The sequence below is a fragment of the Poeciliopsis prolifica genome, unplaced genomic scaffold (assembly GCF_027474105.1).
Source record: "Poeciliopsis prolifica strain line A6 unplaced genomic scaffold, Auburn_PproV2 SCAFFOLD161, whole genome shotgun sequence".
Lineage (NCBI taxonomy): Eukaryota > Metazoa > Chordata > Actinopteri > Cyprinodontiformes > Poeciliidae > Poeciliopsis > Poeciliopsis prolifica.
The window spans coordinates 282501-306219 of NW_026562536.1; the positions used below are offsets into that span (position 1 = coordinate 282501).

Consider the following 23719-nt stretch of genomic DNA (forward strand, 5'->3'; position numbering starts at 1 on the left):
CTGCAGACCCATTGTTCTGGTTCTGGTTCTGCTCTGGTTTTGGACTCAAGCAGAGAAGATTCTAGTGGATGAATTTTCTCCTCTTTAGAGGACTGGAGGAGAGAGAGTGTCAGTCAGAGAGTGTGAGAGAGAGACCATGTTTCGGTTTTCTCGGTTTTACTCACAGAACCAGAAATGGAGAAAAACAGGAACTGGTTCTGAAAGTGATAGCCAACTCTGGTGAGGTGCTACCGGGTCGGTTCTGACTGCTGAGTTGGTCCCGGTTGAACCAGCAGAACCAGTGGCTGACTCTGTGCACAGTGGGTCCAGTTGGATCCTGTGTGGTTCACAGTCGGAAGGTTAGAAGTTGGGATGCACCAATTGCAGTTTTCTGGCCGAAATTGCATGAAATGTTGCTCAACATAGAAAGTTGTTGAGTTGACAACACTGATTGTTCATTGTAAATGTACAGACGACTTGGAGCGACGGTCTGAGTCAAACCCTTCTCACCACAGAGCGTAAGAGGACAGTGGTTGATTCTAAGACCTTTGCTTAGCTAGATAGGATCAGTAAATAAGATCGGCTTCTCACGTAGAAATCGGCCGATCACCGATCTCCCTGAATTAAGGAAATCGGCACCGATAAATCGGTGGACCCCTAGTTAGAAGTCCAAGCCAGAAATGGTTCTCACAACAACAGCAAGCTCATACACACACAGCGGTCCGGTTGGTGCGGTCTGAGTAGACCCAGAGATGATGGATCCGGGTCGGGTCCACACGCACACACAGCCAGCCGGAAACCCCCAGCCAGGCTGTGTCGTCTCGTCTCATCATGTCGTTCGTCTCCGTTTCTCCTCCAGGTTGCGAGGCGTGCAGAGCGCAGCGGCCATCATGCCGCAGCAGAAGGACATCGTGAGGATCGCCATCCAGATGCCCGGGGCGTACCCGCAGCTCATCCAGCTGGACCAGGTAGCCTCCGTCCGCCATGTTGGCGCCTCACCAGCCCAGCTGAGTTCACAGGGTGTGAATACTTTCTGCTGTAGAGCTTTGACCAGCAGGTCAGAGTCTGCTGTCTCCTGATTGGCTGCTAGACCAGGACTCACTTCCAGGGCTCTAGACCTCATGATGTCATCAGTCAGGTTATGATGTCATCGGTCATTGAGCCGTTTGGTTCTGCTGTGTTGGACCAGGCGACACGTCAAGGACCTGCAGGACGGGTGGAGAACCGCCGGTCCAGATGAGGTCCGATTCAGCTCTAATCCAGAGTTATCTGGACGGGCCGGAATGAGCAGCAGCTCAGTCTGAGTTTGTTTGCGTCCAAGCTGGTTCTGAGTAGAATGGGTCGGGTCGAGTGAGGTTCTCCTCTGGTGGTGGTGAAGTTTTATATGCTGAAGGTCATGACTGGTTCTGTTGTGCTTGCAGAAAAAGCCTCTGTCTGCAGTCATCAAGGAGGTCTGTGACGGGTAAGTTCTGTTCTGGTCCGCTTAACCTCTTTGACTTTGAATAATAATAATAAAAATCCAGATATTCTAAAGCAGATGTCACTCGACTGAAACCTGCATCTAGTTTTTAACTGGAAAACGTTGAAACATCGCGAGACACAGACGGACGACTAACCTCTGACTTCAGAGACTTCGGTGATCTGGACATGCAGATTTGGATATATCTAGATTTATATTTACATATAAATCTAGATTAATTCCTGGAAGTCGGTGATGATGGTTTACAATTTTGGGGTACCACAAGGGTCAGTGTTGGAACCTTTGCTCTTCAGCTCATTGGTTAATGATGTAGCAGATGGAACTGGCCAGATGCTTGATCAACTTTTGTCATTGTTATTGCACATAATAAACAGCCAAACTGCTTTTTAAATAATAATAAATTCCATCTGCAGGTATCTATGGAAGCATCTAACGGCCAAAACCAGAAAATAAAATCAGAAGTGGTAACAAGAAAGTTTCCTCGTCATAGCAAGTTTTATATCTTGTTAAAACAAGAAAACTTTCTTGTTTATAAAGTAAAAAATGTTTTAATATGCAGAGTTTCCTCCACTGTAACATAAGCCTGGCAGCCCGCCATGCTTCACTCGCTGCGTTAGCTCTCATCACGCTGCTTTTATATTATCCATCCATTTTCTGATCACCCTTCTCCCTTACGGGGTCGGGAGGTGCTGGTGCCTCTCCAGCTGCGTTCCAGGCGAGAGGCGGGGTCACCTGGACGGGTCGCCTGGACGGGTCGCCTGGACGGGTCGCCTGGACGGGTCACCTGGACAGGTCACCTGGACGGGTCACCTGGACGGGTCGCCTGGACGGGTTGCCTGGACGGGTCGCCTAGACGGGTCACCTGGACGGGTCACCTGGACAGGTCACCTGGACGGGTCGCCTGGACGGGTTGCCTGGACGGGTCGCCTAGACGGGTCACCTGGACGGGTCGCCTGTCTGTCGCAGGGCAACTTTTATATTATTTTATCATTATTTTTCTGTTTACACGAAGCATCAAACCATATCAAATGTTTTGTCCACTTAGAGTTAATGAGCGCGGAGATCTGAAAATGTCGCCCCATAAACTGGAGCAACCAGAACAGTTTCTGTCCCCTGGTTAAAAACTCAACACACACAAACGTTAGAGCTGCTAAAGCCACATTAGCAGCATTGAATTAAATCTGTCTGTTGCTCCTCTCTGCAGTGCAGCAGGTTGAACTCATCCTGCAGGGCCGGTCCAAGGCTGCATGAGGCCCGGGGCAGAACCTGACTCAGGGGCCCCTCTTGCTGCTAGAACATCAGAACCTCTAACAGCTTCTGTTAGATTTAATCTGGGAGATTAAAGTAGATTAACTGGCCAATCTAAAAATTAATGAGTTATTCATTTGTATTTGAACAAAGAGCACAAACTCAAAGGTTAAACTCACAGCATCAGATTGTTGCTAATAAAACAGTTCAACTTGTTCTTTGAACTTTTACAAAGTAAACTTGCCAGCTCCTTAAAACCTTTTCAGACTAGTTCTGGGTTTAAATAGTTTGACTGGTGATGTTTTCCTGTAGCATACAGTAAGCCAGTAATAGTTTTACATTTAACATCTTTTAATTCAAAAACATGGCGGACCGCCCGCCGGGCTGAGCAGGTTTGCTGGAGGAAAATTTGTCATTATAATGTAAAAGTTTCAGGTTAATGATTCGTCTAGTTTTAATCAGTCTTTTCTTGCTCTAACATGTTACAGCATAACTTAATAACAGGAAAATTTGTCATGAAATGAGAAACTTGTTTCATGCTGTTGTGAGATGTTCTTGTTTCAGCGGTTGCTGGTATCTGTAGCTCACGCTGCTCACGTTGTGTTTGTCCTCAGCTGGAACCTCCCGGGTCCCGATAACTACGCCCTGCAGTACGCCGACGGAGTCCAGATGTACATCACAGAGTCGGTCAGTCTCACCGCAGCGCCAACACGGCCGCTTCCTCAGACTGACGACGGTCTCCTCTTCATCATCATCATCAGACCAGCTGACACTGACAGTGTGAGATGATGATGATGATGCAGCTGGAGGAAGAAGCAGGTTTCTGCTGGCAGATGTTCTTGGTTCTGGGCTGAATCTGTGGATCCGACCAGAAGTTTTGGTTCTGGAACATCTGCAGCGAAGAAACTTCCTGACTTCTCTCTTCTGAGACTTTTGCTGTTATCTCATTGTAAGAATAATTTTTGTGACTGAATGAAGTGAGGTGGACCAGCATGTGACTCTGCAGCTGAACTCTTGACCTCTGCTGCTGGGAAACGCTGTGCTCTGTGCTTCCAGAACCGCCTGGACATCAAGAACGGCTGCATCCTGCGTCTGACCAAAGCCCCGGTGAGTCTGGGTCATCCGACCCGACAAGAGTCTGACCGGATAGGTCATGTTCTGGAGGTTCTGATGGTCCTGGGTGGTTCTGGAGGTTCTGATGGTCCTGGGTGGTTCTGGAGGTTCTGATGGTCCTGGGTGGTTCTGGAGGCTCTGATGGTCCTGGGTGGTTCTGGAGGTTCTGATGGTCCTGGGTGGTTCTGGAGGCTCTGATGGTCCTGGGTGGTTCTGGAGGTTCTGATGGTCCTGGGTGGTTCTGGAGGCTCTGATGGTCCTGGGTGGTTCTGGAGGTTCTGATGGTCCTGGGTGGTTCTGGAGGCTCTGATGGTCCTGGGTGGTTCTGTTCTCCTCTCAGAAGTCGGTTTTGGTCAGGGAAAATTGGATTTTCTAATCGGTTTAATCCGAAGTGAAGATCTGGTCCAGAATTCGACCCAGAATCTCCAAGAAGAATGACGGATTAGGAGGCCCGGCATTCAGAACCTCCTGTGAACGGATCAGGACCGTAGCTGCGTAGCGTTAGAACCGGAACCTGATGATCCAGGTGTGGAGGCTCATCTGGCACACGCTGACCTCTATCCCTGCGTTTGACCCCAGGGTCGCTGTGCCGATGACCTTCACAAGGGCATCCAGAGCTCGGACGGCGGCGTGCGCTGCGACTCGCTGAAGGAGCTGGCGAGCGTCTCGCGGGACGTGACCTTCGCTCAGGAGTTCATCAACCTGGACGGACACAACCTGCTGGTCCAGATAGTGGAGGACTCCAGAGAGTGAGTATGAACGTAGCCTCCCCATTGAGCCTCTGGTCCAGAACCGTCTCACCTGGACCAGAACCGCTCCAACCGAACACCAACAACAGGTGGTCCAGAAGAATCAGAACCAGGCCAGAGGTCGGGGTTCAAGACAGGAACCACCGCTGACCCAGAGGAAAACAAAACCCACCTCAGACGGACCTAAGGCTTCCTGATGATCCCAAAGACTTCTGGGAAATATTCTGAGGACTGATGAGACAGAAATGGACCTGAAGGCCGGTTCGGAACCTGTTCTATCTGGTTCTGAACATCAATTATACCTCACTGGACTGAACAGCTAGCCTATTAGCCACTACAGCTAGCCTATTAGCCACTACAGCTAGCCTGTTAGCCACTACAGCTAGCCTGTTAGCCACTACAGCTAGCCTGTTAGCCACTACAGCTAGCCTATTAGCCACTACAGCTAGCCTGTTAGCCACTACAGCTAGCCTATTAGCCACTACAGCTAGCCTGTTAGCCACTACAGCTAGCCTGTTAGCCACTACAGCTAGCCTGTTAGCCACTACAGCTAGCCTGTTAGCCACTACAGCTAGCCTGTTAGCTATCATGACCAAAGGTTCTGCAGCAGGATGGGATCCAACACAGGCATAATGTTGTGGAGGTCCTAGTCAAAGTTGGGATTTTTCCTGATGGAAAAACTCTCAAATGAAATCAGCTCAGAAGGTCAAAGGTCATCCACAGTGACTTTAGAGATGTCACAGGAAGTGATGTCACCGTTGGCTGTGATTGTTGCAGGAACAACCAAATCATGACTCACACGCTGACCGGCTTCATGGAGCTGATGGATCATGGCATCGTTTCCTGGGAGAATCTCTCCGCCGTCTTCATCAAGAAGGTTCCTCCTCCTCTTCCTCCTCCTCCTCTTCCTCCTCTTCCTCCTCTTCCTCCTTTTCTTCCTCCTCTTCCTCCTCTTCCTCCTCCTCCTCCTCCTCCTGCTCCCCCTCCTCCTCCTCTTCCTCCTCTTCCTCCTCCTCCTCCTCCTCTTCCTCCTCTTCCTCCTCTTCCTCCTTTTCTTCCTCCTCTTCCTCCTCTTCCTCCTCCTCCTCCTGCTCCCCCTCCTCCTCCTCTTCCTCCTCTTCCTCCTCCTCCTCCTCCTCTTCCTCCTCTTACTCCTCTTCCTCCTTTTCTTCCTCCTTTTCTTCCTCCTCTTCCTCCTCCTCCTCCTCCTCCTGCTCCCCCTCCTCCTCCTCTTCCTCCTCTTCCTCCTCCTCCTCCTCCTCTTCCTCCTCTTCCTCCTCTTCCTCCTTTTCTTCCTCCTCTTCCTCCTCCTCTTCTTCCTCCTCTTCCTCTTCCTCCTCCTCCTCTTCCTACTCCTCCTCTTCCTCCTTGTCCTCCTCCTCTTTCTCCTCCTCCTCCTCCTCTTCCTCCTCCTCCTCCTCCTCCTCTTCCTCCTTCTCCTCCTCCTCCTCTTCCTCCTCCTCCTCTTCCTCCTCTTCCTCCTCCTCTTCTTCCTCCTCTTCCTCTTCCTCCTCCTCCTCTTCCTACTCCTCCTCTTCCTCCTTGTCCTTCTCCTCCTCCTCTTTCTCCTCCTCCTCCTCCTCTTCCTCCTCCTCCTCCTCCTCCTCTTCCTCCTTCTCCTCCTCCTCCTCTTCCTCCTCCTCCTCTTCCTCCTCCTCCTGCTTCTCCTCCTCTTCCTCCTCCTCCTCTTCCTCCTTCTCCTCCTCCTCTTCCTCCTCCTCCTCCTCATTGTCTCTCATCCCGTCAGATTGCTGGTTTCGTCAACTCCTCGTCCACAGACGTGTCGATGCAGCAGGTGTCCCTGGACATCCTGGAGAACATGGTTCTCAGCAGCCGCCAGCTGTTCCTGCAGGTCAAGCAGGAGGTCACCATGGAGAGGCTGGTCGCCCACCTGCAAGTGTAAGTGGAACCGGGCCGGTTCTGACCCGACAGGAGGCCCTGCTCCTGACTCTCTCTCTCTGGTGTTTCAGGGCGAACCAGCAGATCCAGACCAAAGCCATGGCTCTGCTCATGGCCTTACTGCAGGTGGCTGAGGATGCAGACAGACAGGTACTGGTACCGGTACCGGAGTTGATGTGCGACCCGGATCAGAGTGGAGTATATGCAGATTAATAATCCAAGTGATGTACATGAAAACAATAACGATACATTCGGATGATATACCATGAATAAGTTTCTTCCTACCACGTTTTCCCTCCACTCAACTTTCCTTTAATCTGCTGGGTGGAGGCAGCAGGCAGAGCGAAAAAAGCCATCATCTCTGATTTTCAGAATTGAATTTCTGAAGTATAAAAACTTTCATTGTTGAAATGAAAAGTGTTGATAGGACTTCCTGGTTCTGATCCGTTTGATGCTGCAGTAAATGCTGCTGATTGGCTGGATGGTTTCCCTCCAGCTGACTCGGGCTTTCTGCTGAGAAACCGAGCCTTTTGGACCCGGTCGGCCCGTCTCTGCCGGCCTTCTGTCCCCCGTTGTCCCCAGGCAACAGTAGTTCCTTTCATTGCTCTGGATGTCTCTGTTCAGAGGCTGCCGCCCCCTGCTGGCAGGAGGCGTCTCTGCGCTGCAGTTTCACGTCTCTTCTTCTTCTGTTCCAGGAAATGTTGGCCTTCCTGAACAAGAAGAATGTCCGTCAGTACATCTATAAGGTGAGATGCTCTGCTGTCCCGAGATGGCGTCCTTCACACGAGGACGGGATGCCGGGGTCCTCCAGCGACCCGTCCTCCAGCGTCCCGTCCTCCAGCGACCCGTCCTCCAGCATCCCGTCCTAAAGCGTCCTGTCTGTGTTGGTGTCCAGGACATCATCCTGAGCTCCAGTCCGGTCCAGGATGAGATGGCCCACTACCTGTACGTCCTGCAGTCGGTCACACTGAACCACCTGGAGGCGCGCATGAGGAAGCCGCTGGACTGCTACAGCCAGGTGGGACACGGCCGTCTGTCCATAAATTCATGCTGTATGTCTTCATTTTTGTTTTGACAAAAAGACCCAAAATTGGCAGGAAAAGTGAAATTATTATACTTTTTTTGTTTAGAACTAAAACTTTGTTTTAAAGTCTCCATGCAGAACTTTTCAGAACCGGTCCACTTCCTGTCTCTGTGGTTTGTGTCTTCAGGAGCAGCGGGACGCGCTGCACGGCCTGCGGCAGGCGGCGTTCGAGACGGACAGCGAGAACAGCCTGAGCCACGAGCGTCGCCGCTCGCTCTGCGCCAAGGAGTTCAAGAAGCTGGGCTTTTCTGTAGGACCCGCTTCTGTTCTGACCCGGTTCTGATCCGGTTCTATTATCTCATTACTTCCCATTTGTTCCAGAACAACAGTAACCCGGGTCAGGACCTGGTGCGGACTCCTCCTGGTCTGCTGGCTCTGGACACCATGTTTTACTTCGCGACTCGCTATCCGGACGCCTACAGCAGGGTGAGCGCCGGCGAGGATGAGGACGACGATGATGATGATGATGTCATAGCTGTTAATCATTCCTGATGTATTGCAGTTCGTGCTGGAGAACAGCAGCAGGGAGGACAAACACGAGTGTCCCTTTGCCCGCAGCAGCATCCAGCTCACACTCATCCTCTGTGAGATCCTGCGCATCGGAGACCCACGTAAGCTGCGACCGCTGAGACACACTGAGACCCGCTGAGACGCACTGAGACCCACTGAGACGCACTGAGACCCGCTGAGACCCGCTGAGACGCACTGAGACCCACTGAGACGCACTGAGACCCACTGAGACGCACTGAGACCCGCTGAGACCCGCTGAGACCCGGGTGAAACCTGCTGCAGCTCTGTCTGTCCTAAACTCCGGCCTGTTGTGTCCGCAGCCTCGGAGACGGGCTCCAGCTTCCACCCCATCTTCTTCAGCCAGGACCGGCTGCTGGAGGAGCTGTTCTGCGTCTGCATCCAGCTGCTCAACAAGACCTGGAAGGAGATGCGCGCCACGCAGGAAGACTTCGACAAGGTCAGACACGCAGCTGCAGACCTGATGTTCAACTCCAGGCCGTCTGCCTAGAAACTCCGGTTTGTGTGGTGAGGTGCGAATGCTAAGCTAACACTGGTCCTCGGTGAACTCTGGTTCTGTTTGAATGTGAACGCCAAGTGGACCAGAGAGCGCTCCACAAGCAGGAAGTGGACTACTGCGCAGGGCATTCTGGGTAAATCCAACCAAAGCTAACATGCTAGCCTAGCGCTAGCAGCAGAAATGGCTCCTGGTCTTCAGCCAAAGACTCAAGAGAAATCACTAAACTCTGACGCCTCCATCTTGTTTCATCTGGTGAAACAGGAAGTTGCTCTCAGTGTCTTCAGAGGTTTTGGTGTCGTTTCCTACAGTGGTTGTTGCTGCAGCGCCCCCACAGGCCAGGAGGGGAACAGGCTGGTTGGACTCAGAGTCACAACAGCTTCAGGTGGAGAAAAGAGAATAAAGCGGCTTTATGCCGGACAAATGAAAACGTCCAGAGGGGGAGAAAGAATCTGGGAATCAACAGTGAAGCAGGAGGTCACAGCTGGAACAGCCTGTAAATCTGGAAAAGAAAATAGGCAAAGGAGAAAATGATGACCTTCAGAGTTTATTTACGTCTAAAACCTCTGCATCTGAACCTCTGCAAAGTTCCTCCACACATCAGTGATAAACTACCGACCCTCAGGATGAACTGAAACAGAAAAATGTGTTGGAACCAAGAGATTGTAGTGAAAACCAGAAGATAAAAAACATTTCATCAACGGAAATGAAAATGAAATCAAGACTTTACATTTGAAAAAAAATAACTAGAATTAAGTGCTCAGTGGATCCAGACCGCTCAGGTCCGGTCCGGTACTCCGCCCCTTCTGGAGGTCGGCTCAGATCTGACCAGTGGTCAGACTGAGCCGATCCAGGCTGAACGGTTCTGGTCGGGTTCTGATGGTGAGCAGCAGACCGGAGATCACTGATTCTGTTCTGAGTTCAGCTGATGGTTAGAGATTTGAAATATCAGAACCAGAACCAGACCTGGAACCTTCTCTGGGTTTTTAAAGAGGATTTTTTTTATCAGGATGTTCAGGAAACTCCTGCAGCTTGGTAACTGGTTTCCACCAACTTGTCATTATTTTAAAGATTCCTATTAGAAAAGTTTGATTTAAACAATAAAATTGAAAATAATGATGTCATCTTGAGGGGATTTCTGGCTTTTCAAATGGAAACATATTTACTGAAGTTCCCACTGCTAGTCAAATCTTTACCAGAGGCACCAAACTCTACTTCCTGTTTGTTACTTCCTGTTTATCGCAGCCATGCGAAGCAACAACATCCTTCTGGTTTATTGGCTCCCTCTGGAACGGTCCGGTCGGGACCAGCTCCAGATTTATTTAAATCAACCGATATATTTGTTTCTGAAATCAGATAGATTTTTCTCTAAAGATCACAAAAAACATAAAATTGTTATTATAATAATTTCATAATGATAATGATCATAAATAATTTGCCATGCACAAGTCTGTACTTTAACTGGACCGCTGCAGAACATGGTGTGCCCATCTGTCCAGGTGATGCAGGTGGTGAAGGAGCAGATCACCCGGACGCTGAGCAGCAAGCCACATCGCTGGAGCTGTTCAAGAACAAAGTCAACGCCCTGAACTACAGCGAGATCCTGAAGCTGCGGCAAACGGAGCGGCTGCACCAGGAGGAGACGCTTGCGCCGCCTGTCCTGTCAGTCCCGCAGCATCACACCACAGCGTAACACTGCAGCATCACATTGCAGCATCACACCACAGCGTAACACTGCAGCATCACATTGCAGCATCACACCACAGTGTAACACCGCAGCATCACATTGCAGCATCACACCACAGCGTAACACTGCAGCATCACATTGCAGCATCACACCACAGTGTAACACCGCAGCATCACATTGCAGCATCACACCACAGCGTAACACTGCAGCATCACATTGCAGCATCACACCACAGCGTAACACTGCAGCATCACATTGCAGCATCACACCACAGTGTAACACTGCAGCATCACATTGCAGCATCACACCACAGCGTAACACCGCAGCATCACATTGCAGCATCACACCACAGCGTAACACTGCAGCATCACATTGCAGCATCACACCACAGTGTAACACCGCAGCATCACATTGCAGCATCACACCACAGCGTAACACTGCAGCATCACATTGCAGCATCACACCACAGTGTAACACCGCAGCATCACATTGCAGCATCACACCACAGCGTAACACCGCAGCATCACATTGCAGCATCACACCACAGCGTAACACTGCAGCATCACATTGCAGCATCACACCACAGCGTAACACTGCAGCATCACATTGCAGCATCACACCACAGGTAACACCGCAGCATCACATTGCAGCATCACACCACAGCGTAACACCGCAGCATCACATTGCAGCATCACCACACAGTCTAACACCGCAGCATCACATTGCAGCATCACACCACAGCGTAACACTGCAGCATAACATTGCAGCATCACACCACAGTGCAACACCGCAGCATCACATTGCAGCATCACACCACAGTGTAACACCGCAGCATCACATTGCAGCATCACACCACAGCGTAACACTGCAGCATCACATTGCAGCATCACACCACAGCGTAACACTGCAGCATCACATTGCAGCATCACACCACAGTGTAACACCGCAGCATCACATTGCAGCATCACATTGCAGCATCACACCACAGCGTAACACCGCAGCATCACATTGCAGCATCACACCACAGCGTAACACTGCAGCATCACATTGCAGCATCACACCACAGTCTAACACCGCAGCATCACATTGCAGCATCACACCACAGCGTAACACTGCAGCATCACATTGCAGCATCACACCTCAGCGTAACACCGCAGCATCACATTGCAGCATCACACCACAGTCTAACACCGCAGCATCACATTGCAGCATCACACCACAGCGTAACACTGCAGCATCACATTGCAGCATCACACCACAGTGTAACACCGCAGCATCACATTGCAGCATCACACCACAGTGTAACACTGCAGCATCACACAGCGGCATCACACCGCAGCGTCACACAGTGGCGTAACATCATGGCATCACACAGCAGTGTAACAGCTGTGTTAAAGGTGTTTTGTGCTGCGTTTTGTGCTGCAGAGAGCTGAAGGAGCGCCTGAAGCCGGAGCTGCTGGAGCTGATCCGCCAGCAGAGACTCAACCGGCTCTGCCAGGGAACCATGTTCAGGAAGCTCAGCAGCGGCGACGGCAGGGTGGGTGGAGCCTGCTGCGGCGCCGCGTGGCCTTCAGTCGATTCGTACTAATGAGCGTTTCCTCTGCTGCGCTCAGACAAACTGTGGTACTGCCGCCTGTCGCCCAATCACAAGATGCTGCACTACGGCGACGTGGAGGAAGACGCAGAGAACCCGGCCATCGAGACGCTGCAGGACAAGAGTGAGTCCAGCTGCTGCGTGAGCCGCAGCAGGTCAGGATGCGGCTGGAGGATGATCACCAGCTGCTGCCGACTGCCAGAGCTACACATAAAATATGACTGAGTCAGAAGTTTACATACACCGGCTTGAAGTTCAAGCACAACCAAACTTCTCACCAGATGACTGGTGTCTGATGATCCGGCCTCTTGCATCATAATAAGGGCCAGGAATCAAAATCACCCACTCACTGTAAAAAGCAGACACTTTTCCTTTCCTATAAAAATGACAGAAATATTCTCCGAGCTGACTTCATACAAAAATTTATATACATAAACATTAATTTTATGGTTGACAAACAGTTTTTTTCTAACCAATCATCAACCAGCAGGAGTGACCCAGAAAACAAGAGCTCCACCGTTAGCATAACCTTGGATCAATAACATGAATTATTTAGCACATAATAAATTAATCTAATTCTTAATAGGTTGCAACACTCCAAATTGAGGGACAACCAAGATGATGATGTCACAGCTTTGGAGGCTTTTCTGCTATTCTGAAATTCTAGATTTAAGGACCTATTTACTGGATTGAATTGATGGGTTTGTGCTGGATGCGGCGCGTCATGTGACGCCCTGCAGGCCGTTTCATTGGCCGTTTCCTCTGCCTCTCCCTGCAGTCCCAGTGGCGGATATCAAAGGTTTGCTGACTGGGAAGGACTGTCCTCACATGAAGGAGAACAAGGGCAAGCAGACCAAGGTCAGTCTGCTTCTTCTTCTCTGGTTTCCCTGCCATCAGACGGTGCGTTAAAGCCGTCGTCTTCTTCTGCTGCAGGAAGTCCTGGATTTGGCCTTCAGCATCACCTATGATGTGGAGGAATGCAGCCTGAACTTCATCGCCCCCTCCAGGACAGACAGTATGACCCAGCCTGGTTGCGCTGCCCGCGCCCCTGCTGGTGCTGACGTGTCCGTTCTGTCAGTTCTGCCTGTGGACGGGACGGACTGAGCGTCATGCTGGGCCGGGACATGAGCAGCGAGTCGATGCGCAGCGAGCTGGAGATCCTGCTGTCCATGGGAGATCAAGCTCCGCCTCCTGGACCTGGAGAACGTCCCCATCCCCGACAGCGCCCCCGCGTGCCCAAACCGCCCAGCAACTACAACTTCTGCTACGACTTCAGCCAGACGGAGCAGTAGGCCGGCTCTGGACGGGTTCTGGCTCTGGACGGTTCTGGCTCGTCCATCCCAGGTCTTCTTCTTTTCTGACAAATTTTAGCTCTTTATTGAGGGCGGTTCTGTTGAACCGATCCAGATCTTCCTGCAGAACCAGTTTGAATTCAGAAAGCAGCAGCTGGCCCGTTTCCAGCTGCCAGGAGAATCTGGTACTTCCTAGTTATTCCTGTTATTCCTGGTTTTCCTAATTATTCCTGGTTTTCCTAGTTATTCCTGGTTTTCATGGTTTCCTAATTATTCCTGGTACTTCAGCGGTGCGGCTGCTTGTGTGACGGTGCATTCAAAGTGCCTTGTCATTCGGAGAATCGCTGCGTTGCTCCAGTTTTTAGAAACGGGTTCTGGTGCTGCAGCGAATGGACCCGTTATGTTTCTGTGTCTGTGCAGCTTTTCTGCATCAGTTTCAACAGATTTTGTTCCCAATCTGATGATCCTGTGTGATGCTGACGGCGTGTTGTGACTCTAAGCGAGGTGTTTGTTCGGTACGTGTGACTGAAGCCTTCGGTCGGTTCGGTTCATTTCAACTGATTTCACTTTAATGCTTTTTATGAATTTACACCAATAAACAGTTTGCATTAGAAACCTGCTTTATTTCTCATCTTTTAGTCTGGACATCAGTAAAACTGAAGAAACAAACAGAAAAGTAGAAAAAGCATCAAAGGAAATTTGATCAAATAAAGTAAAAACATTTCACCAAAAGTTTATCAATGAAACTGAAACCATGCTCCCGCTGGTTCCTGCAGACGGATCAGAACCAGAACCTTTCCTTCATTTATCCAGCAATTTACAATCATTTTAAATAAATCTTCACTTCATTTCTCTCTGGTTTTAAATAAGCAATAAAAATTCATCAGTGCGTCTGAAAGCTCCAGTTGCAGCTTCAGTCAGTCAGCATCGGGTCTGCCGCACCAATCAGTTTGATGGACGTTTTCCAGAAACGGCAGCTGTGATTGGAGGAGGTCCACCGTCATCATGGAGATGTTTTTACATCTGGACACGTCCAGCGTCTTCAGGCGTCCGCAGTGCTGCATGAGCAGGTGCAGCGTCCTGCAGGGGGTACGGCAGGCCAGGTTAGCATAAAATCAGCTTCACAACATTTACAACTGAAGCAAAAATAAATGCTAAATATTAGGTTTATATTCACTGCACAAGACTCCACTGCTGAAGGAAAATCATGATGGATTAGAACTTTGACTTTCTCCAAATGAATTTGACATTTAATTTCTATTTCTGCATTTGAATCGACATTCTGACAGGATCATCTCTGACATGTAGAATAATTATTCTGTCAAAATGTTCCACGTTTATTTAACATTCTGAAATGGAGATGAAAGGATTTTTGGATTGCTTCGTTTTCAGCTGGTTGACAAGTTTTACCTCTTGGTAATGTTTGTCAGAAGAGAAGAAACAAGAAATTGTTTCCAGATTTTTGACACAATTTTTCAATATTTTGTTCAGGAAACCCAAAATTCTGCAGGCAGCTTTTGGGCAGCTCAGTGGGGGGCCTGACGATAAAAGTCATAATTAATTTCTCATAAATACGTTCTAGATATTTTTGATGTAATTCCAGACACTTAAGAGAATCTGGTGCCGTGATTTCTTGAATTCTTCTCTGAAATCATCGTTCAGAACGATGATGTCACTGTCAGATAGCTGGAACCGGCCTGCCATAGAGGCAGAGCCTGCAGGGTCAGGGTCATGTGAAGAGCACTGCCCCCTACCTGTCGGTGATGTTGCTGCAGCAGACGAGCTGCAGGTGCTGCAGGCGCTGCAGGAAGGGCGCGGCCCGCGCCACGCCGCCGTCGCTGATGCCGGGACAGTGGCTGAGCGCCAGGCTGGTCAGGCTGCGGCAGCTCCGACCGACCGCAGCCAGGCCGGCGTCGCTGAGCTCCGGCAGCATGCACAGCGACAGACGCTGCAGCTCCGGGAAGCAGACCACCTGGAACAGGAAACGGAAGTACTGGCTGAAGGTCATAGGTCGCAGATCTAACTTTGTAACTGTAGAAAACAGGAATATTCTAAGGGAAAAACCACAGAGTCTGGTCTGCTCTGTCTCAGAACCAGAACCAACATGGAGCTTCTGGAACAAACTTGCAGAAACAACGACTTCCTTGAATCCTGGCTGCATTCGTGGTGAAACTGCAGAGGAATATAATTGTGTTAATAGTTTAAAATGATGTTTGGCTCCTCTGGTTCAACCTAAAATGGACGGGGTCAAATGGACAAATATGGGAGTTTAGCCACCTTTCAATTCCCTATGAAAGATGCAGGAAGCAGCAAGTTATATTTTATTACCAAACTTATAAGATGAAACTGAATGTTTTGGCCAGGACTCTGGAGAAAACTGGTTTTTCATTTCACTGGGATTTAAAATCAGATGAAATGTTGGTTTTGGGAGATTCTAAAGTTTAAACCGATTGATTCTGGATCAGTTTAGCCTCCAGGCTGGTTTCTGTGATCATGTGACCATGCTAGCTCAACATGCTGACCTTCCTGCTCTCCTCTCACCTGTGTGATGCTGCAGTCGGTGAGCCTGGCGCAGGCCGACAGGTCAGCTCCTGCAACCTCTGCAGCTGCAGCAGCGATGCTCCGGCCCGTTGCTGCTGCAGCTGCTGCAGCTGGTTCAGTGTCACCAGCTTGGGGCGCTCCTCAAACGGCATGCGGGGCGGCTGGAAGAAGCCCATGTTTCCGAACGTCCGGGTGAAGCTGGGGCCGCCGTCTCCCTGAGAAACCCACAGCAGTGGTGAACAGAGGGTGCAGGGTTAGAGTGCATGCTGCAGTCCGCACGCTGCAGTCTGCACGCTGCAGTCTGCACGCTGCAGTCCGCACGCTGCAGTCCCCACGCTGCAGTCCGCACGCTGCAGTCCGAATGCTGCAGTCTGCACGCTGCAGTCCGCACGCTGCAGTCCGAATGCTGCAGTCTGCACGCTGCAGTCTGCACATGGGGTCTCACCGTCTCTTCACACGGCTCACTTCGGCTCTCCTGCGCCACACCCAGCAGACCCCAGTCGCTGACCTCCTTGCACCAGCCCAGCCGCAGCACCTGCAGCCGCTGCAGGTAGGTGGCGATGGCGCACACCGACAGATCCGTCACGTTGACGCAGGACGTCAGGTCCAGCTCCAGGAGGGAGTCCGCCAGGAGCTGCGAGAGCGACAACACCACCGCATCCTGCAGAGAGAGCGGCTGATTGGTCGGTTCCCGCAAGAGGAAGTAGAACCTTTGACCCACTGACCCTGAGGTAGGTGCAGCTCCTCAGGTTGAGAACCCTGAGCCGGGCCCGGGTGGCGCTGGGCGGAGTCAGGCCACTGATAAGCTCCGCCCCGCTGACCTGGAGACACTCAGACAGATCCAGAGACTGGAGGGACGGCAGAGACAGCAGCTCGGCCAGACCTGATCAGAACCAATCAGAACCCATAAAGGCCGGATCAGAACCGAACCAGGCCTTCCTGGGTGACGACCTTCTGACCTCTCTCCGTGATCCTCCAGTCCCGGGACAGGGACAGCTGCGTCAGCGCCCGCAGGCTCCGCGCCGCCGCCTGCACCGAGCGGCTGCTGAGCTCCGTGCAGCCGCCGACGTCCAGCCGCCGCAGGCCGCGCTGCTGCTGCAGCAGAACCTCCACCGAGCGGTCCGTCAGCTCGCGGCAGCCCTGCAGCCGCAGCTCCTCCAGAACCAAACCGTCCACCTGCAACACACTCTGACCAGTGAGCATACTGGTTCTGCACCAGTTGGCAAACTGGAGCATGTCTGACACATAAACGTCACGTTAGTCAATCATCCTCCAAAGAAACGAAACACAGAGAAACACCAAACTATTGATTTCACTTGTTTTTGAAATTCAGAAAAATCAACATTTTTTGCTTAAAAGTCACAACAGCATTAACGACCGATCATTATTGATTATTGGAACAATTATTGATTAATATCAAAGATGATTCATGCGAGAAGCTTTATTTTTTAGGTTCTTCTTTCAGCTGTTTCTGAGTTTCTGTGCTTCAGTGATTGATTGATTGATTGATTCATTCCTACATGAGTTGATGAGTAATTCGGTGATCAGTTCATCTGGATCGATGGCTTCAGTTGATCAGGATCGGTTTAGTCTCTGGACCGGATCCCTTGGTAGTAACGGGCTCAGGCAGGTGCAGAGGGGGGGGCTAAGGGGGTTTGACCTCCTGCCCCTTTTGCTCCATGACCCCAAGTGCCCTTTTTTTTTTTTTTTTTTTTTCTTACACATGTACTACATTTATTACTATTATTACTATTATTATTATTACTTTGCAATAAAAACAACACAATAAGCCCTCCGGTCACATTGTTACCTTTGACCTTTTGCCCGTGACGCACTTGCCTCTCGCGCGATGAGACGAGGCGGCTAACTGCGGAGCTCAAGCTAGCGACGTTCCAGATCACAAAACAGTTTTTGGTGAATTGAAAAAAAATATTTCTGGTGAAAACACTGGAGTCGGCTTGCTACTGTCAGACATGGGAAAACGTTAAATGTTGTATCGTTTGTCCTTCAGCTCGGAGTCGCGGCTTAAGCAGAAATTAAATATAACAAGAGTTTCCTCTTGTTATATTGAAAGCTATTCTTATCTATCAATCCAGTATTTTTATCATCAGACATTATGATATGCCTCAACCTCAACCTGCTGCTCAAGAGGAATCGACCTCTGACCCACCAAGCTTCGAGAAACTACTGAACTCTGAACATTTCAGCTTTTCATGTTATCAACCTTTTATATTTGTACTAAAGTTCTGATTGGTGGATTTTTAAATGTTACGACTTTTAAGACTCAAAATTAAGCAGTTTAAGCAGAAATGCTTAAACTGCTGTTGTTGTTGTGCTATGAGCTAGCAGCTAGCTGCTAGCTAATGACTTTGCTAGCAAAGCAAGATGACCAAAAAGTTTCCCTGTATTGTTAATGACAACATTATTTATGCAATAGGGGCAAATCGCCCGTCCAAAAACCATCATCTCCATAATGGATATATGTCCGATTTTCTCATTTTCTTTGGTGAATGATGTATATTGCATTTATTCTAGCGTTAGGTAAATGTATCTCGAAGGACAATTTAAATAAAAGTCCAACAAGGATATTCATTTAGAATTAAAAATAACTCATCCTGAACTACCACGATGGATATAATGTATGTAATAATCAATAATCTGTCCAATAAAGCATGTCATTAATGAAGGGCCAAACAAACTTTTATTTGCACACATCAGAAATCTTTGGTTTTGATTTTAGGCTCTCCCCAGATGTCATGTGAAAACCGCAAGCAAAACTTTGAATAGCAAGCAAAGATTTCTGACATGCGCAAATAAGCTTGTTTGTTTTGCAAATAATTTTTTAAGTCATGAGATAAAAATCTGTGATTTCAGTTTTTTAAAAAAATAAGCTAAACATTTTTTGTTGAAAAAAATGTTACAATTTAAAATGTCTTGATCACAATTTTATATTATTTAATTGAGGTTAGTATTTGAATTGAATTGTGAAACAAATTAAACTCCATAGGAGAGGTCTCATTTTCTCTGAAATTAATATTGTTATGCTATGGACTGAAAAACATATTGGTTTAAACACAAGGGTAAAGAATTGGTAGTGGTTTATTATAGTGTTCTGATCATAATTCTTTGTTTTGCTTTTTTCAGTTCAAAGACGCCACGTAAAGAGAGACGTCAGAAACAAAAAGAAAGGATCTGCTAGAAGCAGTGAAAGGGTCAACAATCATTCACAGAGAGGTTATCAACATATTTCGAGACATGACCAACAGAAAACTGCTGCTGTGAACAAAAATAGCAAAAAATGCTTAAAAGTTTGAAATTTGTTTTTAAACAGTTAAAAGGCAAGAGACTGAAATAAATAAGACTTCACTCACACAGAAGATGAGACAATGAGGAACAAAAGAAAAGGAAAGATTGAGGAAAATGTACATAGGTACTTACAAAATACACTAAAACACAATTAGAGTAGTCTTTTCTCATAGTGTCATGCATTAAGTACATCTTTGTTTTTGTTTTTTCCTGCAGTTCCACTTAAAGTTTGATGCAGCTGTTTTTCTGAATGGATCGTCTTCATCTCCACTGCAGCAACCCAAGCAGATGTTCTTTGATTGTATGTCTCACAATTTTGTAATCTATCATTGTTAATTAAACTCTGAGAGCTGTGTGACTTTGTTAATATTCTGTCCTAAAATGCGACTAGATGTGCCCTTTTTTTAGTGGTCTCTGCACGGCCCTTTACGGGCTCTTCGGAGCCGACCCCTGACCTGCCCCCTGACCCCAGGCTCACCTGAGCGATGACCCGCAGAGACTCTGGCGTGACGGCGGTCCTGCTGAGGTCCAGCTCCCGCAGCGTGGCGCGCTGCTCCACCAGCAGGCGCCGCAGGTTGCGCAGCGACAGCAGGGCGGATGAATCCTCCCCGGCGCCGGTCGGCCGGCCGCCGTACGGGTCGAACTCGAAGGCGATGTGGCAGCCGGCCAGCGCCAGGCGGCGCAGGCGCGGCGTGCAGCCGGTCAGCCGGGTGAAGGTGAGGTCGGACAGGTAGCGCAGGTCGGACAGGTCCAGCTCCTCCAGGCCGCTCAGAGCCGAGCGGACCTGCAGCAGAACCGGGACAGGAAACCCAAACATCAAGAGTCTGAAAAGCGTTCAGATGAGTTTGAAATGTTGTTCCTGCTGCTTATTGATATTTATTCTGACTGCAGAAACATCTGCTGTGCATTTTTATCAGGTTTTTAATCTGTAAAATGAGGGAGATGAAGAGCTGCAGTTAGCGGCTCCAGCCAGCAGGGGCGCCACAGAGCAGACAGCTTCAAGTCTCCAAAGCAGAAGAAATAATGTATTTCATCAAAGCATAAATAAATATTTAAATATGAAGCAGAGACGGTAAAACCAGACTGATGCTGAAATTGAAAGTATGAAACAGAAATATTTATTTTAACATGTTAAAGATAAATAAAATGTTTTAAATGAATATAAAATATTCTACTCTGTTCCTGTTATATTTTCTGACTCTGCACTTAATACAGTCAACATAAAATAATGTTAAAATTTAAGGATTCAACATATTATGAAAGATGAAGTATAAAATGTAGCCTTCATGTTGTGGAGACAAATCTGGTTTTAAGAAAACTGTCATTTATCAATCAATCACCAAAGATTGATAAATTTAGATTAACTTATAATCAATAACTGCTTTGATTTTAGGTTGGATTATTTATACCTGCTGCTCAGGGCAACATGGAACCTAAATGTGGTGAAAAGTTTAACAAACCAAACTTTAATAATCCTAACCCTTAAAATGTTGAATACCTGAATTTAGTGCTAATGTTAAAATGTTTCTGTATTTGCATAAAAGTGTTCTGATGTCAGACGACGAAACTTCATTTCTCATGTCGAATTTAGCTTTATTTTTTAACATCAACTTTATTCATATTTTGTATGGTTTCAAACTGCACAGAGTTCAGCAGCTGTAACCATTGGGAGGCGCTGGGGCGTGGCCAGACGACCTCCAACATGGCCTCCAACATGGCCTCAACATGGCCGCCGTACCTGCCGCCGGTGCTCCTCCCTGGACAGGAAGGCTCCGGACATGAAGAGGCTGTCCAGGCCGCGCAGGTCGAGGCGGCGCAGCGCGGTGAGGCGCGGCAGCAGCGCCAGCAGCGACGCCTCCGTGATGCTGCTGCCGGGCAGCGCCAGGCCCTCCAACCGCGGGCCTAGACACTCGCCCACCTGAGGAAGAGCAGCGAGGAAGAGCAGCGAGGAAGAGAGACACCTTCACACACAGGAGGATTGAACTGAGCCAAGAAAAACAGGTCAGAGGTCAAGGGAAGGTGGCAGAACTGAGCATGCTGACTCGGATATTATGGGCCCAACTGGAGGCCCAACTGGGGCACAAATGGGGCCCAACAGATAATTTGGTTATTAAATTTGTTCAGTTGAGCCCAGAAACGGTGAAACCAGATTTAACATCATCAGAAGATTGATCTTTAAACCTCATCAGTCCAACTGCAGGTTTTACAGCAGGTGGATCATACCAGCCGTTGATAGGTGGGTCAGCCGCTCAGCCTGGGTCAGAGGTCGCCTGGCAGCGAGACCAGCAGGTATTACCTGCAGCAGCAGCGACCTGGAGACGCTGAATCCGTCCAGCTGGCTGATCCTCAGGCTGCAGCGCCGCGCCGGGCCAGGCTGCCCACCAACGCCAGCGCCGCCGCCGAGGCCGGGAAGCTGAAGGTCACGTCCTTCTGCACACAGACAGCAGCGGTTAGAGGAGGCCGCAGCTTCCCACTTCACCTGCAGGGGGCGGGGTCACCTGGAAGGCCAGGTCCTGGCTGGCAGCGTACCAGCTGCGGCACACCAGCGACGCTTCCTTCCTGTCTGCGAAGTGGAGAAAACTCAGGACGTAAACTAGAACCTGCAGCGGCACACAGATGGATTTATCGCCTTCAGACCAGGGAACTAAATTAGCTCCAGTGCTAACCTGGAGCTAATTTAGCTCCAGTGCAAACCTGGAGCTAATTTAGCTCCAGTGCTAACCTGGAGCTAATTTAGCTCCAGTGCTAACCTGGAACTAAATTAGCTCCAGTGCTAACCTGGAGCTAATTTAGCTCCAGTGCTAACCTGGACCTAATTTAGCTCCAGTGCTAACCTGGAACTAAATTAGCTCCAGTGCTAACTTGGAGCTAATTTAGCTCCAGTGCTAACCTGGAGCTAATTTAGCTCCAGTACTAACCTGGAACTAAATTAGCTCCAGTGCTAACCTGGAACTAATTTAGCTCCAGTGCTAACCTGGAACTAAATTAGCTCCAGTGCTAACCTGGAACTAAATTAGCTCCAGTGCTAACCTGGAGCTAATTTAGCTCCAGTGCTAACCTGGAACTAAATTAGCTCCAGTGCTAATCTGGAGCTAATTTAGCTACAGTGCTAACCTGGAGCTAATTTAGCTCCAGTGCTAACCTGGAGCTAATTTAGCTCCAGTGCTAACCTGGAACTAAATTAGCTCCAGTGCTAACCTGGAGCTAATTTAGCTCCAGTGCTAACCTGGAACTAATTTACCTCCAGTGCTAACCTGGAACTAATTTAGCTCCAGTGCTAACCTGGAACTAAATTAGCTCCAGTGCTAACCTGGAGCTAATTTAGCTCCAGTGCTAACCTGGAACTAAATTAGCTCCAGTGCTAACCTGGAGCTAATTTAGCTCCAGTGCTAACCTGGAACTAAATTAGCTCCAGTGCTAACCTGGAGCTAATTTAGGAAGCAACATCTGCTCTGGTCCCAAATATGTAAACATTGAGAGCTTCCTGTTTCCTGAACACATCGTCCCTACGGTGAAACACGGTGGGCGGCAGCGTCATGCTGTGGGCAAACTGTTCTTTATTCCCTCTGGTTCTGGATGCTGAGCAGCTGGAAGGAGTTTTCTCCTTTAGGACAATTGTCATAAAGTAACCATGGCAACAAGATATGGTTTCACAACTGGGAGCAGCTGATTAGCGTCTCAAAACTCAAATAGAATGTGAACTTTGACCCCAAATCCCAGAGGAGTAGAAAAGGAGGCTACACGTCCTCTGACTGTAACCCAGGCAGAGGTTTAAAGGGCAGCAGCTAACGCAAAGGAGCTGGATTAGCAGAGGTGCTAATAGCTGATGACATCATCACGTTGCTGTGGAATGTGTCTCTGCTGCCGAGTCGTTAGCATGTTAGCATGAGACTGTCCAACAGCAGCCTTCAGTCAGAGGCGTATTCAGATTCACTGGAAGACTGACTGCTACTGGAGCTCCTTCCTGCACACAGCTGCGCAGTGTGTCACGGTCAGTGGTTAGGGTCAGGGTCAGGGTTAGGGTCAGGCTCACCCTGACCCTAACCACTCATATCATCTAACGTTACATTTCTTTCATTTGGGATGAATACATGATTTCTGAGCTGCAGGTGGAAACTGGTCACTGTTACCTGAATGGACTCACCTCCAGCGGAAGCTCCGGTGTGACGTCACTCTCCTCCACCGTCTCCATGTTAGCAAACTCACATCACCGCTTTTCTCTGACTTCTGCTCTGAAGATAGTTCCCTCAGACAGCAGGAATCATGGCAGCTCCTCTCATGGTTTAACTAAGCCTTCCGGTTTCCACCTGACGTCACAATAACAGCTGAGTTTCACCTTTAGCCGCAAGAAGCCGCTTCGCCTCGCTTTGGTCAGCTGACCACAAAGAGGCGGGGCTTCGCGCCACGTGAGGGAATCTCTTCTGTGATTGGCGGAGCTGATCCGCCGACGTCATGTATGGCAGGCCGTTTTATCATAAAATCTGAGCGTACCACCTTCCCTGAAATAAAGAAACTGCGTACGGTAACTAGTTTCATATTTTTGAAAGTAATTAAATGCAGATTTCTGTAAAGGGAACCTTCACAGAGAACATTATTTAATTTCATTATAAGACTTCTAATAACAGAAATGAATAGAAACTGGTTGTCAGCGCAATAGTTTATGTGCAATTACAGTTCACAAATAAAGCAAACATATTGACAGCAGCAATATCAGAATGCTCTA

At 48.9% G+C, this 23719-nt stretch overlaps 2 pseudogenes; one reads left to right on the forward strand and one right to left on the reverse strand.

The window, feature by feature from the left end:
• Positions 1-13768, forward strand: part of LOC129356219 (engulfment and cell motility protein 3-like) — a 15923-nt pseudogene extending 2155 nt beyond the window's left edge.
• LOC129356218 (F-box/LRR-repeat protein 2-like) lies at positions 13752-23405 on the reverse strand (annotated as a pseudogene).
• Between the last annotated feature and the right edge of the window lie 314 nt (positions 23406-23719).